At 47.1% G+C, this 13,823-nt stretch overlaps 1 long non-coding RNA gene across 1 annotated transcript in view; it reads left to right on the top strand.

Moving 5' to 3' along the window:
* Window positions 1-10,037, top strand: part of LOC141745108 (uncharacterized) — a 39,465-nt gene extending 29,428 nt beyond the window's left edge. Inside the window, exons 2-3 of the long non-coding RNA XR_012587676.1 lie at window positions 1,840-1,933; window positions 9,330-10,037. This is a non-coding gene — a long non-coding RNA (uncharacterized LOC141745108). The remainder of the gene's footprint in view (window positions 1-1,839; window positions 1,934-9,329) is intronic.
* Window positions 10,038-13,823: the final 3,786 nt, after the last annotated feature.

The following is a 13,823-nucleotide window of genomic DNA, read 5'->3' as shown; positions in this document are numbered from 1 at the left end:
CTGCATTTTTTTTATTATCTTCTAGAATAGTAATTAAAAGACGTGAGTCACTGCACCAGACGCAAACATCCGTATAGAAACACAGGGATGTATGAAGTCTCCCTGGCCAGAATAAACTAACAGGTGTCCTGTGCCATTTCGTAGCATAGCATTTTAATCGTTATTTGAAAAATGGTTTTTTACTCAATTTTAGAACTTGTTTTGCATGCATGAATCAGTTCAGGTTTACATGTTTATTGCAGCCGAGAGAAAATTCAGTGTTAGCTTCGGTATAAACACTTTAGACCGCTAAGGTATTAACTTTAGAAGCTGAATATATGGAACTAATCAAAACCCTTTCATAAACAGATTAATGAGGAGACAAAAATGCACGAGTACAAGCTACTAGGCTTTGAACAGCCACATCTTCTACAGCGCCTTCATTTATTTATTTACTTTAACACGTATTTCAATTGGTTTCGTTACATGTCAGTTGTGGGACTGGTGAGGTGGGGTGAATTTGCCAAACACAACGAGCTGCTGGCAGTAGCTGGAGCTCTCTGCATGAAACCCCAGGTCCTGGTGCGGATCTTTTATTTCTCTTTTCCTCTCTGTCCTCCCGGTTTGCTGCACCCTCTCGCCTGAGCCCCGCTCCCTCGTATGCAGCCCTCCAATTTTGCATGCAATATTTAGCCTCCAAGGTGGGAAGAGAGGTAGAGAACAAGGGCATTTCGTTTAGCATAACCAGTATGGCAGCACCCAACCAAGAACAGCAGATTCCCTGCCACGAAAGCCAAAGATCCCCTTCTCCAGACTTTCTGCTCAAGCACATTGTCCGTTTAATGCTAGTAAATAACCTCGTACGCGGAACGCAGTGAAACGCTCTGAGAAAAAAGAATAAAAACCACCCCAAAAGCAAACTGAAAAGAAACTCCCGCGACCTGTTTTTAAACCCCGTGCTTGAAAGCGGAGCGGGACAGACAGGAGATGGGGCTGCTCAGAACAAACGTTTCCTGTGCCGGCTGAGTCACCGCAAAGTTCAGCAGCGCAGTCCTGTCGGGGACGCCTTGCAGACCTCGCTCGCCATTCAGGACTGTAAATTTCCTTCCTGAGTTTGTTAGCAGCGAACAATGCGTGTGTAAAAAAAAAAAAAAAAAAAAAAAAAAAAAAAAAGGCAACAAAAAACCCCAAGCCTACTACAGCCGCTGGTATTATGCAAAAGGACTAATGCATAAGCGATCTGCTGCCTTTGGAGGAGCCCTGCAACGTGACACCAGCCACCGCAGAAAGCAGAGCAGCGGCTCTTTCAAACCTGGAGATCAAGAAGGGATCTTAGTGGGGCTGGCCGAAAATTTTCCATTAAACACTTTTCTTTTCACCTGGCTCTTGAGTAACCTTATTTTTTTTCCTCCAAAGTTACGTCATTTCTGTACAAAATGTCCAACTTCTTACCAAACCAACCAAACAAGAACCTCCTCTCTCTTTGCTAATCTGAATAATTTTGACCCTGGGAAAATGTCACAGGATGTGCCTCAGCAGAATTTTAGTTCTAACACCTCAAGTCCTCATCAGCCTCCAAGGAGCGGGTTTCCCACCCGACGTCCTGAGCCCGGGAATGGCTCCCCAAGAAAAGGGAATAATGGGCAGGAGTGTCAGTGTTGAATGGGAAACCAAGGCTGAGCAGGGCTCTGGGGGACAAAGGGGCCAAGCTCCCTGGTGCTCCAACTCCACGGACAGCAAACCTTACTTTCCGTTTCCTACCTTGCAGTTTTTCACTGAGATGCCCAGTTTTTTTTCTTATAGGAAAATTACATTCCCATCACTGCTGAAGTTAAGCCTTAACCTAACTTTTCTTTCTAGCTGAGATGTCTCTTCTGATGTTTGCCCAAAGCTTCAAGAAGAAAGAAAAAAGCCATGGGATTCAGAGAAAGTTGATATTTCTCATGTTTAAAAGGTGAGTTTGTCTTTATAAAGTGAGCTTCTCTTTATACGTCAGACAGGAGAGTAGCAGAAGTGACAACAAAACACGCAGCTATTTTTTGATTTGCGGTTCACTGTGAAGAGTTGTTTTCACCCTCTCCCCCTTCTGCCTTTAGGAAGAAGCGTTAAATTAACAATGAAAACAGCACATCAGCTGTCAGGTACTGCAAATAATCTAATCATGAGACAGCATTAAAAAAACCCCGATTCAGCATGTTGTGAATGTTGGGGTTATTTTCTTCAGCAATTACATCTCAGGAAAGCTCTCCTTAGGTATTTAACGGGCTGCAGCTAAAGAATTTTTAAAGCACGTTACAGACTTGCTGGTAATTGAAAAGGACCAAGTATTTCATACTCACTGCTAAGTTTTACAATTGATTACGGCACATCCCAAGTTAAGCTGCTTCAAGTGGGAAGCTGGCAGTGCCTAACACCAAGTGCCGCAAAGGAGAGCTCGTCTAGGCATAAAAGGAGAAGAGACGGGATGCAGTGCTGGGCATCCTGGGTGAAAAGCCTTATTCAGCCAGGGTCCAAAAGTGACTTTTTTTAATGCTTATTTTTAACCAACTGTGAACTTCTGCAATAAGTACAGAGTGCTACTTGGCTCCTTAAATAGCTGTGATGACGAGCTGGCGCTCGCTTGCTGCTACTATGTGAATTTATGGAGCTGTTGTCACACGCTTTGTTAGAGGAAATATATGGTGGTTCTGTCACAGGGACTGGACACCTATAATTCTCATTTTCTTCGCCTGCTCATAAATCCCTGCTGCTCAGCTGCGCCGTTATTCTGCTCGGGCTGCTGCTCTAATCCCCATGGCGGGAGCAAGGCTATGGCAGCCCCTTGCAGGGGAAGCGCTGAGTCACCAGTATCGCTCCAGTGGAGATGAAATGCTGCGTGGGGCTGGTGGCTGCCTGTGCCGTGAAGGAGATTCATGCGCCTACACCTGCGGCGGGGGCATGCTGACAAACAGCTCACGGGTGGACGCTGAAAGGCACCGGGTGCCTTGGAAATGCCACTTGTTTGTGGGGGTTTTGCCATCTCGGGTAACGTTTCATGGGGTTTGTGGTGCCTGACAGGCACCAAAGCAAAGGGACAAGTGTTGCCTTTCGATTTTTTGATTTTTTTTTTTTTTTTTTTTGACCCTTCTTCCCAGCTCCCTGCTTTTTGCTGAGGTCAGTGCATCAGCTATGCAGGACTTGGCTGTACTTCATCTGTGCACGGAGAGCCTTGCCTTGCCCCGCAGGCCTCCACAGCCGGCACTTGAGAAGTGCGAAGTTTTTTGTTGCTCACACATCTTCCATCTAGCTGAGCTCCAGCTTGGTTTGATCCTGCTGGCTGCCCTCTCGAACCCGTGCCTTTGCTTTTTCTCTAACGCCGGAGCTGCTCTCTGCACGGCGGCCGCCGCTGCCTCTCGTGCGCCGACTTTGCTTCCACGGTCAGTCCCTTTTCTCCCGACCCTTTCCATCTCACCCTGCCGCACGCTGCAGCCGGCCTTCTTTCATCTCCTCCTCTCTGCCTGTGGAAATGCCCTTTCAAAACCCGTGGTCGGGCTCATCCGAATCACTGCTTCCCCTCTTATGGCAGCAGGCACCTCACCGAGCCCCGTACCGTGACGGCAGCCACTGCTGCCTGACCTCTGGGAAGTGACTGCTCTCCCCAGTGCCTCTCTTTCTCTTTCTGACTTTCATCTGTCTTTTTTTCCGCTCAGGCCAGAGGCTGCTGTGTGTGACAAGCCTGACGGTACCGTGACAGCCTGGTCTCAGCCAGGAATGCTGCTGTAACGCAGATAATGACCGCAGCGCTGTAAGCCGTGTCCCTGCTATAAGCCGTGTCCCCTGCTCTGCCCCTCATCTGCACAAACCGCAGTCCGGCCTGTCTCCTGTCCACTCTTTGGAGACAAATGAGCCCTCCCAGGGAGAAGGTTTGGTTTGTGTGGCCTCTCCTGCACCTTAGTGGGAACAGTAAAGACTGAAACGTGGCTGTGTTTGTTCCAGCATCGGGCTGACTGCAGTGGGGGTGTCGGACCCATGTGAGCGACAAGGAGGTAAGCTGTAGCTACATCCACCTGTGCCCCTGCCAGCAGCTCAGGAACCACCAGGAGCACTGTCACTCCAGGCTCCCTCCAAGTTCCCAGGGAGCTACCGAGCATCTGTGACTCATCCCAACAGCTTGCAGAGGGCCAGCCTCAAGGAACGGCATACCCTGTAGGAAGGGAAAGTCCTGGGGACAGAGGACCACCACAATCATTGTCTCATCAAGCTTGTACCTCTCAGGAACGATGGTATATTCTTGAGTGGCCCATAGCCTATTCACCACCAAGAGGTCTCCTAGGACCAACCCCCTGCTACAGCTGTGCACTGAGATGCCATGCAGCTTTGTCAGGCGTTGAGTGTCCCAGCATCTCCTCACCCCTCCTGAGGGGCTCAGGGATGTCCCCTATCTGTGCTGTAAGCAGAGCATAGGGAGAGGGAATGGAGACATAGAGTCTCTCTCCTCTTCCCCCAGCACCATGTGTCAGCCTGCCTCACTGGAAAGTGGTCTATCGATCAAGTTCCATTGCCAATGATTTCCCGGAGAAGCAAGCAGTGATTGAAGCAAGGTTTGTGCCTCTGATACATACTTTCCTCCCTGAGGCAATGCACTTACCTCCTGCTCCACCATCAGAACAAGAGGGAAAGGCATAAGCCAGCCCAAGGCTATCATTGCTTTCTAAAAGGCAGAGTGATGGAGATGGCCAACGATGGGCACCAACTGGAGAAGCTTCATCCCTGATCATCCCATTTTGACAATAAAATTACACGTTTTGATAACGAGAGCTTCCACCTGGAGAGCTTGATGAAAAGCATGGGGCGGTGTTGGTTCTAGGCAGGAATTTGCTCTACTGTTCTGCTCCTCTGGAGCTTTCATAAGCAGGTTTCTCTGCTACCACAATAGAAAGAACACCTCTTTCATAATGAATTGCCTTCAACTACCATGAGCCAAGCTTGGGGTTTTTTTTTGTTTTTGTTTTTTAAATGTGGGAGCATAGAAAATTAAATCTCTGTTGGATTTTTTTAAGCAATTATTTTAAGCACTGTGAATAAACAGGGAGTGCCTGACAAACACCTGTTATTTTTCCCATCGTGAGCTTGGCTGCTGCTGAACAGTCAGAAATGCTGCTCTTTACAGGATCAAGTGTGTTTATCTGACAGAGAAGAATAGGGTTTGTTTTCACTGTGGAATAATGCACTGGCTGCTGTATAAAGTGCAGCACCAACTTTTATCAAATAGGAGGCGTGTGTTCCCTGGCTTCCTCCTGGTTGCTGCCAGATTGGCAAGACTCGGTTGTTTCCATCCCAGAACAGGTACCTCAGACCTGGGTAGAAGGAACTGGGGCCATTTCATGACCCACTTCTCAAAACTTCTGGGTTTGCTGGGAATACGGAGCTGAGCTGAAGTACAAGAATTGGTTCGGATCTGGCCCTTAGCCACCTTCTTAAGAAATTGGGAGGTGCCAAGTCTGGGTCTGAACTTCAGTAGCAGCGAGGTCTATCTTAAAGTCCATATTCCCAACAAACACTGAAAAGTGGAGGTCTGGAAACAGTTCTGGGAGGTTCTCATGATCAACTGCTTCTTCCTTACCCCTTTTCCCCATCTCCTTACATGGGTGCTGCAGGCTGGCAGTATCACGGGGACAGGGCGAAGGAGGTGCTGCTTATACAGTAGCATCCAGTGCACAGGCGTACAGAGCAGTGCGAGGACCTGGGGCAGAGGGATTACTGAAGCAGTTGGCTGACTGAGCTGACCTGATTGAGCTGACACTTCCTTCTTTTCCAGCCTTAACCTTTGCTGAAGGTTGTCGCCTGCTCTTGCTCATCTTTCTTCTGGGTTGGGGGGATGCTACAAAGCAGCTGAGCGGGAGCCCCATCTGCAGGGTAGGGCCTCAGGGAAGGGAAAGAAGAGGTCAGAGGTGGCTGGGACTCCATGGCAGATGGGACAAATCACAGGGGCTGACAGCAGTGGATTTGCAGCATGCACTTGGTATTGCAGGTCAGGCTTGAGGTGACCCAACCAGTGACTGTTCCACAGAGACAGTTGAGATTCTGTGTCCTCCTTCCCTCAGGTAGCAACCAACCACCAGCGTTATTTTTCAAGTGTATGTCTCAAGACAGCAAGGCTCTCTAACGAGCTAAGACAAGCATCACATTAGCCCCTAGCAGGGATGGTTTTAGCAGGAACACTTGCAAAGCTAGATTATAACCAGCCAGCAAGAGCTCTGCCTCCTAGGTTTTGCTACTTGTTAGTATGGCAGGAGGTTTTTTTCCTAAATTTTCTTGCTTCTCAAGAGCTTCCCATAAGCCATGGCACATTTTGAAGCTCAGTTAAAGCCCAGAAAAAGAGCACAGGAGAGAGGTGAAGGGGCATTGGGATTTTGACACATCTGAGGGATGGGATGCCATTCAGAGGGACCTGGACAAGCTCCAGAAGTGGGTCCATGTGAACTTCATGGGGTTCAACAAAGCCAAGTGCAAGGTCCTGCACCTGGGTCAGTGCAACCTGTGGTATCAATACAGGCAAGGGTTAATGGTTTAAAACTAAAAGAGGGTTGATTTAGACTAGGTATAAGGAAGACATTTTTTATAATGAGAGTGGTGAAACACTGGAATGGGTTGCCCAGAAAGGTGGTCGATGCCCCATCCCTGGAAACATTCAAGGTCAGGTTGGATGGGGCTTGAAGCAGCTTGATCTAGTTGAAGATGTCCCTGCTCATTGCAGGGGGGTTGGACTACATGGCCTTTTAAAGGTCCCTTCCAACCCAAACTATTTTATGATTCTAACTCACTCCTGTTGGTGCTTGTGGTTTTGAGCAGCTCAGATATCCACACAGGCGGTTTTCCCCCTTCTCCTGCTGGTCTGTTACTGGTTCTGCACTGGACCTGTGCTCGGCCAGTTGAGCTACCCTGAGTAGGACGCAGTGTGGGGACACGAGGTAGAACAGAGGTTTGCACACCAGACTTGCTGGCTTAGCAAAGCACTGCAAGTCAAGCAAAGCTGCCTGGGATCTGAAGAGCTTTGAGGGAAGCAAAGAAACTGTACCAGTTTTGCTCCTGCTGCTCTTTAAAAGTCTCTAGCTGTGAGTACGTAGGCAGCCAGTCTGCATTGCTCATTCTGAGCTCCTGCATGGTGAATGGGGACAGCAGGAACCTTTGCCAACTGTTGGCTAGTGGCAGAAAGGATGTTTTTAGTGGTTAAGGTGTAAGACAGGTAGCAGAGACCAGGCTTCCATCCTGGGCGTTGTTACCAGTAAACTGTGTGTGAACAAATCCCTCAGGCCAAAATTTTCATTGCCCTGCCCTTCTGAAAATCAGGCCACGAGTTGCGTAAATATGGGTGTAGGTACCGAGCAGTAGGCAGCCAGGTTGGAACATTTTGGCTTTAATCCTTGTGCCTGAGTTACCTCATTTATAAAATGGGAATAATTCTCTGCTACCTCGAGGGATGCTCTGAAGCACAACTCTATTGATGCTGGTAAAGCATGTCCCAGCTCGTTGGATAGCTATTATTCTACACTTGACAGAAATTGGATATGGCAGAGCTGAACAAGTGCTCTTGGTGTCATTTTCTCTGTTGCCACTGGACACCCTTTGAGTCACAATTCCTGCCTCCCCCCGCCACCCCCTGCAGTGAGACAGAGCAGAGTAGGTGCACTTTTGGCATTGCCACAGCTCCACGTTGCTGCTTTAAAAAACCCATGTGTCCCAGTAGCTCTGCCCCTGCCTGTCACTGCAGCAGGGTACCATGACTGGCAATAGAACATGCATTTTTCCCCCTAGGAAGGGAGATGAAAGCTTGCCAGGACACTCTTAAGGGTGACTTTGGAAGCTCTTCCTGTCAGGAACAAATTGGGTTTATATCTTCTCAAGTTTATGCAGTTTTCTTTCTTGTAGCATGAACCCAGCATGTCTGCTGTGGGGCCAGCTGCACGTAGAAGCCAATTAAAAGAGCACATTGGTTCAGAACAGCTCTGGATTTGGATGTTCTTCTTCTGGGATAAAAGGGTCTCTTCCTCTACCTAGCATGAGCTGTTGATAACAGGAAGCATTCCTGTCAATTTCCCATATAGACAAATCCTTAATTCATCCCATGATTTCCACATCATTTTCAGAGTCAGCAGCAAGACACTCTTTCCGATGAAACTGTGCTCCATCTTCTTTTTCCTCAGCACCCTGTCTCAGACGTTCCTAGGAGAAACACAGATGATGCATCATTTTATGTAAGAAACATGCTTTTATATTTCAAAACCTCTACTGCAACATTGCTATTTGCACAATGCAAGCAGAACAAATACCTCAAAACCTTACACTTAGAGTCGCTTTCCAATTTAAGTCATAAGATGCAGAGAGTAAGACTTTTTAGTTGAAAAGGAACTGGCTGCTTGATTTTCATCTTCAGTCCTGTTGGAAACTAAAGCGTAGAGGAAATCTTGAGAGAAGCGTGTTATCCTAGGATTCCCTCTTTGGCCTCATCCTCAGGGTGAGGTGATTTAAGTTTGGATGCCTATCTTCAATTGCAGCTGCTCTATCTTCTGAGTTTCAGCCCTCACCATAATGACAAATGAACCTCCATGCCCACCTTTGCACCCGACTGGTTTCATATCAGGTAGTTTCACTGCCCACACATTGGTTAGATAAAAGAGGAGTCTTCGGCTCTTTTGCAATCCTCTTACCTCCTCAGAAACCTTCTGCAATCTGCATTGTCTTGAACAAAGGGTGAGCTAAAAGATGAGTGGGATACTTCATTATAACCTCTGGCTGTGCAATGAGTCACACCTGTGATTTTGAAATGCAAAATAATAAATTAAGAGGGCAGTAGTGAGATTGAGCTGACAACCTGATAATAAAAATACTGGGCAACTTGTCAAGTTCAGCTGAGTAACCAAAGAACGACACTTTCTGCCAAGCACAGGCAAATGAAAGGCTCTCTTTGCTGCGCTGTTGTCGTGTTGTGGCCAACAGCAATGTCTAGTGGTTCAATAAAATGTAAACACCAGCTATATTTTCTAGAGCCAACTTCTTTTTTTGTCCCCGTGGAGCAGGAAGGTTGGCATCTAGGAGTCTGAAGTAAGGAATGAGAGTTGGGACTCTTGGCTTTGTCTTATGTTTGTGCCAACACAAAAACCTCTATGACTCAGTTTACCTAAATGTAGACGGCTTTATAAGTGGGGTTTAGAAAAGTTTAATTACTGTTAGTCTGATTCTCAGAGGGAAGGCACTGATAAATATTCTTTAAGTTTGTTTGTTTATTTATCATCATATACAGTCATTTCACTGCAACTGTAAAACTAACCATCAAACTCTTTTCTTAATTTACTTCATTTGCTCACCGGTAGAAGACTGTGCGGTGTGGGGCTCTCTATGCTGAGCCAACAGAGTGTACACAACGCTGCAAAGCCCTAACGCAACGTATTGCCAACACCTCGGGATGCAACTCCATGAACTAGCTTTGCAGAAGAAGGAACAGCAAAATGCCATCCTCCCACCATCATCGGGGTTCAACAGGAGTTTAACATCCTTTACATGGCGATGCCTTTTTCAGAAAACAAAAAAGAAAAAGGAAAAAAAACCACTCTGATTGGTAGGGAATCGGAATTTGGGTAAGAAACAATGTCCTTCCCCACAGAAAGAACAAAAAAAGGAAAAGACTTGTCACCAACATGTCTTCTTTGAGTGACTGGATGAATAGGAATTTGCTACCAGGAAAGCCAGGCTCCTCTGCTGTTCTGGGCAAAGAGCTCACTCTCTTGGTCTGTGAGGGGGAGGAACGCTCTCGATGTTTCTTCGGAGAAAGGTGGGGCTGCAGCTGTGTAACTGGGGTGTTCACGTGGAGGTTTGGCACGACCCAAAATTGTCATCAGGACAAAACCTTCCCCAAACAAACCAGAAAACCTGATGAAGTAAAATCCCTACTGAAATCATTCATAGTAAGCTACTCTCAGTAGCACCTGGGAATGCTTCTACCACAATCACAAGATTTCTGGTCTTAAGAGTAAAAAATACAGTTTTAAAAAAAAAAATAAAATCTGACTTTTTTCTCTTTTTCTATCATTCCAATAAATATGGTGTTGGGAATGGACATTTTGGTGTGAGGCAGAGGCACTGCGTTGCTTGTAACTGGCCAAAGTACAGGTTATTTTATTTCTTGGATGCTGTAAGCAGGAGCTCTTGGCTTTTGAGCATTGCTGATACAAAACAAAGCACTGGAGTTTTCGCCCATCACTACAATTGCACATTTAGTTTCATGATGTGACATCTTGGCTGAGCCTGTGTATGCTATAATGTCTGAAATAATGACATTGCCAGCCAAAGGGATAGCAATGACCGAACTGCTGAGGATGTACCCATTTGGACCAGCTGTGAGCTGGAGAACAGTTCATGGGAGTGGATGGGTGATTTCCTTGCGCGTACAAGCATCTCTGACCCAATCAGCGCTATTCCCACTGGTCATTTTTCTGTCTTCAGTTTCCGAGTTTGTTAGGCTTGCTGGGTGCTGGATACTGGATACTGCAACAGCAGAGACAGATCTAGATTGTGTCGAGTTGGCAAGTGGAGCGTGCCATTTTTAGCAAGAAGTATATCTTTTTACACTGCAGCAAGATAATTGATGTATTACAGCAGATCAGCACCGTCTTGAGGGATGTGGGGCCATGGGGCCGTACCCCAGTGTCATTCACAACCTCGTGGTCATATTACATACTGTAATAGTACATGCCTGTGTCTGTATTTTATAAAAACAGCTCCAGGTCAGGATGCCAAATTGTGATTGAAGTAAGTGAAACTGGCATTTAGAGGAAAGACACAAGGAAAGAGTTCAGGCCATCTTCTTGGACGTAGAGCGGTGATGGAAAGGTGAACAGGATAGATGGCGGTTGCTGTATCAGATACCTGGCACTGCTCAGCCTTGACTCTGCCGTGGCATTTTATCCAGAGACCTTAAGAGTAGTTCTGAACCCTGGATGATCACCCCCACTTTCCCAAGCGTGTATGTGGATTTAATCCAATAGGATGTAGAAAAGCCCATCAGACACGTCTGTAGTGAACAACCCTTCAGAAGGTGTCATGGCTACTCTTGCAGCCCCTTTGTCTTTAACTCCTCGTACTGAATGGCCATGTACTTCTTTACAACGAGGGGCATCCACCAGCATGACCAGAGAGAGACTCGAATTCATACTCTTACCTATGCAGTGAGACATCTCTATTTCTCCACTGCTGCTGCCTGCCAGGGAGTGCAATAGATAAAGCAAGATGTTACTTTCTGTCACCAAGGACAATGTGCTCTTGGTAGTCAATTGCTTTTGGCAAGCCCTGGAGGCTGGACATGCTTCTCATTTCAGCAACCTGGAGTGAACATGGAAAGCACCTGGCTACTGTGGCAACAAGGGTTGTAAACAAATAGAGACTTGACTGGGAGTTGCCACTGCAATCCTGCACATCGCACGGGAGTTTAAATGAGATACAAAGCAAGGCACCTCCTATTACTGAGGAAAACTCAAACCACCATTTGTCCCTGCATGGTTCTGGTTCTAGTGACAACACACGCAGTCGAGAGACGGTTTGGAATGGAGGATTCTCTGGGCCTGATGCAATATTCTCACCCTGGGATCAGATTAGTCCTAACCCAGGATCTTATGCAAATCCAAGGCTGAAGGAAGCTAGAGAATGAAATAAGAGAAAATCCCCGTGATCAAGGTTGCTGATAAAAGCAACCGCCTCCAGCCGGTGAGCAGCACCGCCCACAGCCTGGCTTCTGGCATGCCAGGCTGGGCAGAGGCTCAGGTGGCTAATGACAGTCCAGCACGGTGAGTGCGCCCATCGGGTAAGAGCATAACAGGATGTTGTCCCATCCCACGCACCGAACAGCTCCATCTGAGCAAGCAGGAGGCCATGCCAGAAACGTGGACAGACGCAAACATCTATTACACACCATACGCGGGGAGTCCTAGGGCAGCCATACTAATCCCAGCTGTAACGGCTGCGTGTAGTGGCTGAGTGTAGGCACCATGCAACCCTCCATTTTCCTGGGTAGAAATTTCCCTGGTTCCTTGCTAGGTATCGTCTGTTCAGTGCATTACACGTCTCCTTTCTAGCGTGGACAAGATTTGGGAGTTAAGAAGGTCTCCAGGGTGACTGTGTCTCCTACCTGCTTAGAGGCTGTGCATACAGAGAGTTTGCTGTGGCATCCCTTTAGTGAGAAGGGATCTACTCTAGTTATTATTAGGAATGGAACCAAGTCCCACAATTGTTTCACGTGAGCTGATAAAAGCCACCCACATGGCAGTGTTTTTCTCCTGCACTCGATGCACAGGGTACGTGCTGCAGAGGGTGCACGTAGAAGCAGAAGGCACTGCAACTGCACAAACAACGAAACATTGTGATCCCTGTTAATTGTCCTTCCCAACCTTCCCCGGTGCCTTACAGACGCTTGATAGCTGCTCAGCAAAGCCAACTGCACGTCCTACCCGCACAAGACTCTTCGTATCTGGTATCAGCGTGACTAAGACCAACTTGCAGGTTCTGTCACCATTCCCAAGAAACTTTCTCCCAAAGGGAGTCAAGACACAGGGCCGCAATGGCAGGTATTTCTTCCAATTAAGCAAGTCAACAGCGCTATGTTGCTGGTTGACATTTAGAGCACAGCAGAGCAAGACAGATTGGAGGAAGATGTTGCAAGCTTGTTTATGTTGGCAGTTGGATGGGGTTGCGAAAAAGCCCTAAGAGAAAGTAACAAACAAAGGGTGTGCCTTGAGAGGAGGCTGAGTTCAGAAACCTTTGCACAATGCGTAGGCAACACGTGCAAGAGCCAGGTGATTCAGAGCTGCCTTTCCTACGCTCTTGTGACCTAAATCCTCCAACAAAAGGGACTAGTACGTGCAAATATGAGAAGAGCCTCCTGGCCTTTGGACCTGGTGTTTCCAGGAAGAGTTCTTCCTCCTGGCCCTGCTGCACAGAATTGCACGCTTAGGTGCAGCATGGTACGTTTTTTAGGGATTTTAGGCATTCAAGTCTCAGGGATTGTCTAAAACCAGACTTGGGGGTAGTGTCCCAGTATTTTAATCTTCGTGTGGCTGGGTTCCTTATAACATAAAGCTGCTCTTTACATTGCGTCTTGTAAGTTGTCCCTTGGATAAAGATTTTAGATTCTTTCCATTTTTTGTTTTTCCAAAATAGGAAACAGCTCCTGTTTGCCTGGGAGAGCAGGGGGTTAGTAGTCCATGCTCAATGTGATGCTTTAAGAAGTCTTCTCTCAGTTCTTTGCAACTTCTTTTGGAGCTCCAGGAGCTAAGGGCAGATGTTCCTCAGTCCTTTGTTTTAACCCACAATATTAGTTACCCTTCCATCTGCTGTGGGAGCTCCTCCATAGCACAGTGCTGTGTCACTTCACAGAAAAAATTTCTCAGCCCAGGTTATTTCCTGGGAGGAGTGTTCGTGAAACAACTATGAGTTTTTTAATGCCTTTGGGGACCTCTTGAGAGGTCAGTCACAGCTTTCTACCATTATGGAAGAGACTTTCTCTCCATCTTGTATGGCCAAGAGGAGATCGCACACGGATGCTGACTCGGCGCTACAGAGAGGCGTTGTGTCATGAGGCACCGACGAGGCGAGATGATGCAGTGATGTCATGAGGGTGGAATCTGCATATCCTGCTGGAATAAACAGTTGAACGCCAAGCTGAGCTCCTCCATCACCTACTGCGTTCTTAGATCTTTTTGCCATCTTGTTTGTGATTCAGCCTTTTGAGACACCTGGTATTTGTCTGGTTTTTCCCACTACTGAATCACGTTCTCATTTGCACTTATTCCTTGCCTGAATTTCCACAATCAGTGTCT

This window comes from Larus michahellis, chromosome 6, assembly GCF_964199755.1.
Source record: "Larus michahellis chromosome 6, bLarMic1.1, whole genome shotgun sequence".
Lineage (NCBI taxonomy): Eukaryota > Metazoa > Chordata > Aves > Charadriiformes > Laridae > Larus > Larus michahellis.
Note: the sequence above shows the minus strand (reverse complement) of the source record. Positions and strands in the feature narration are given on the sequence as shown.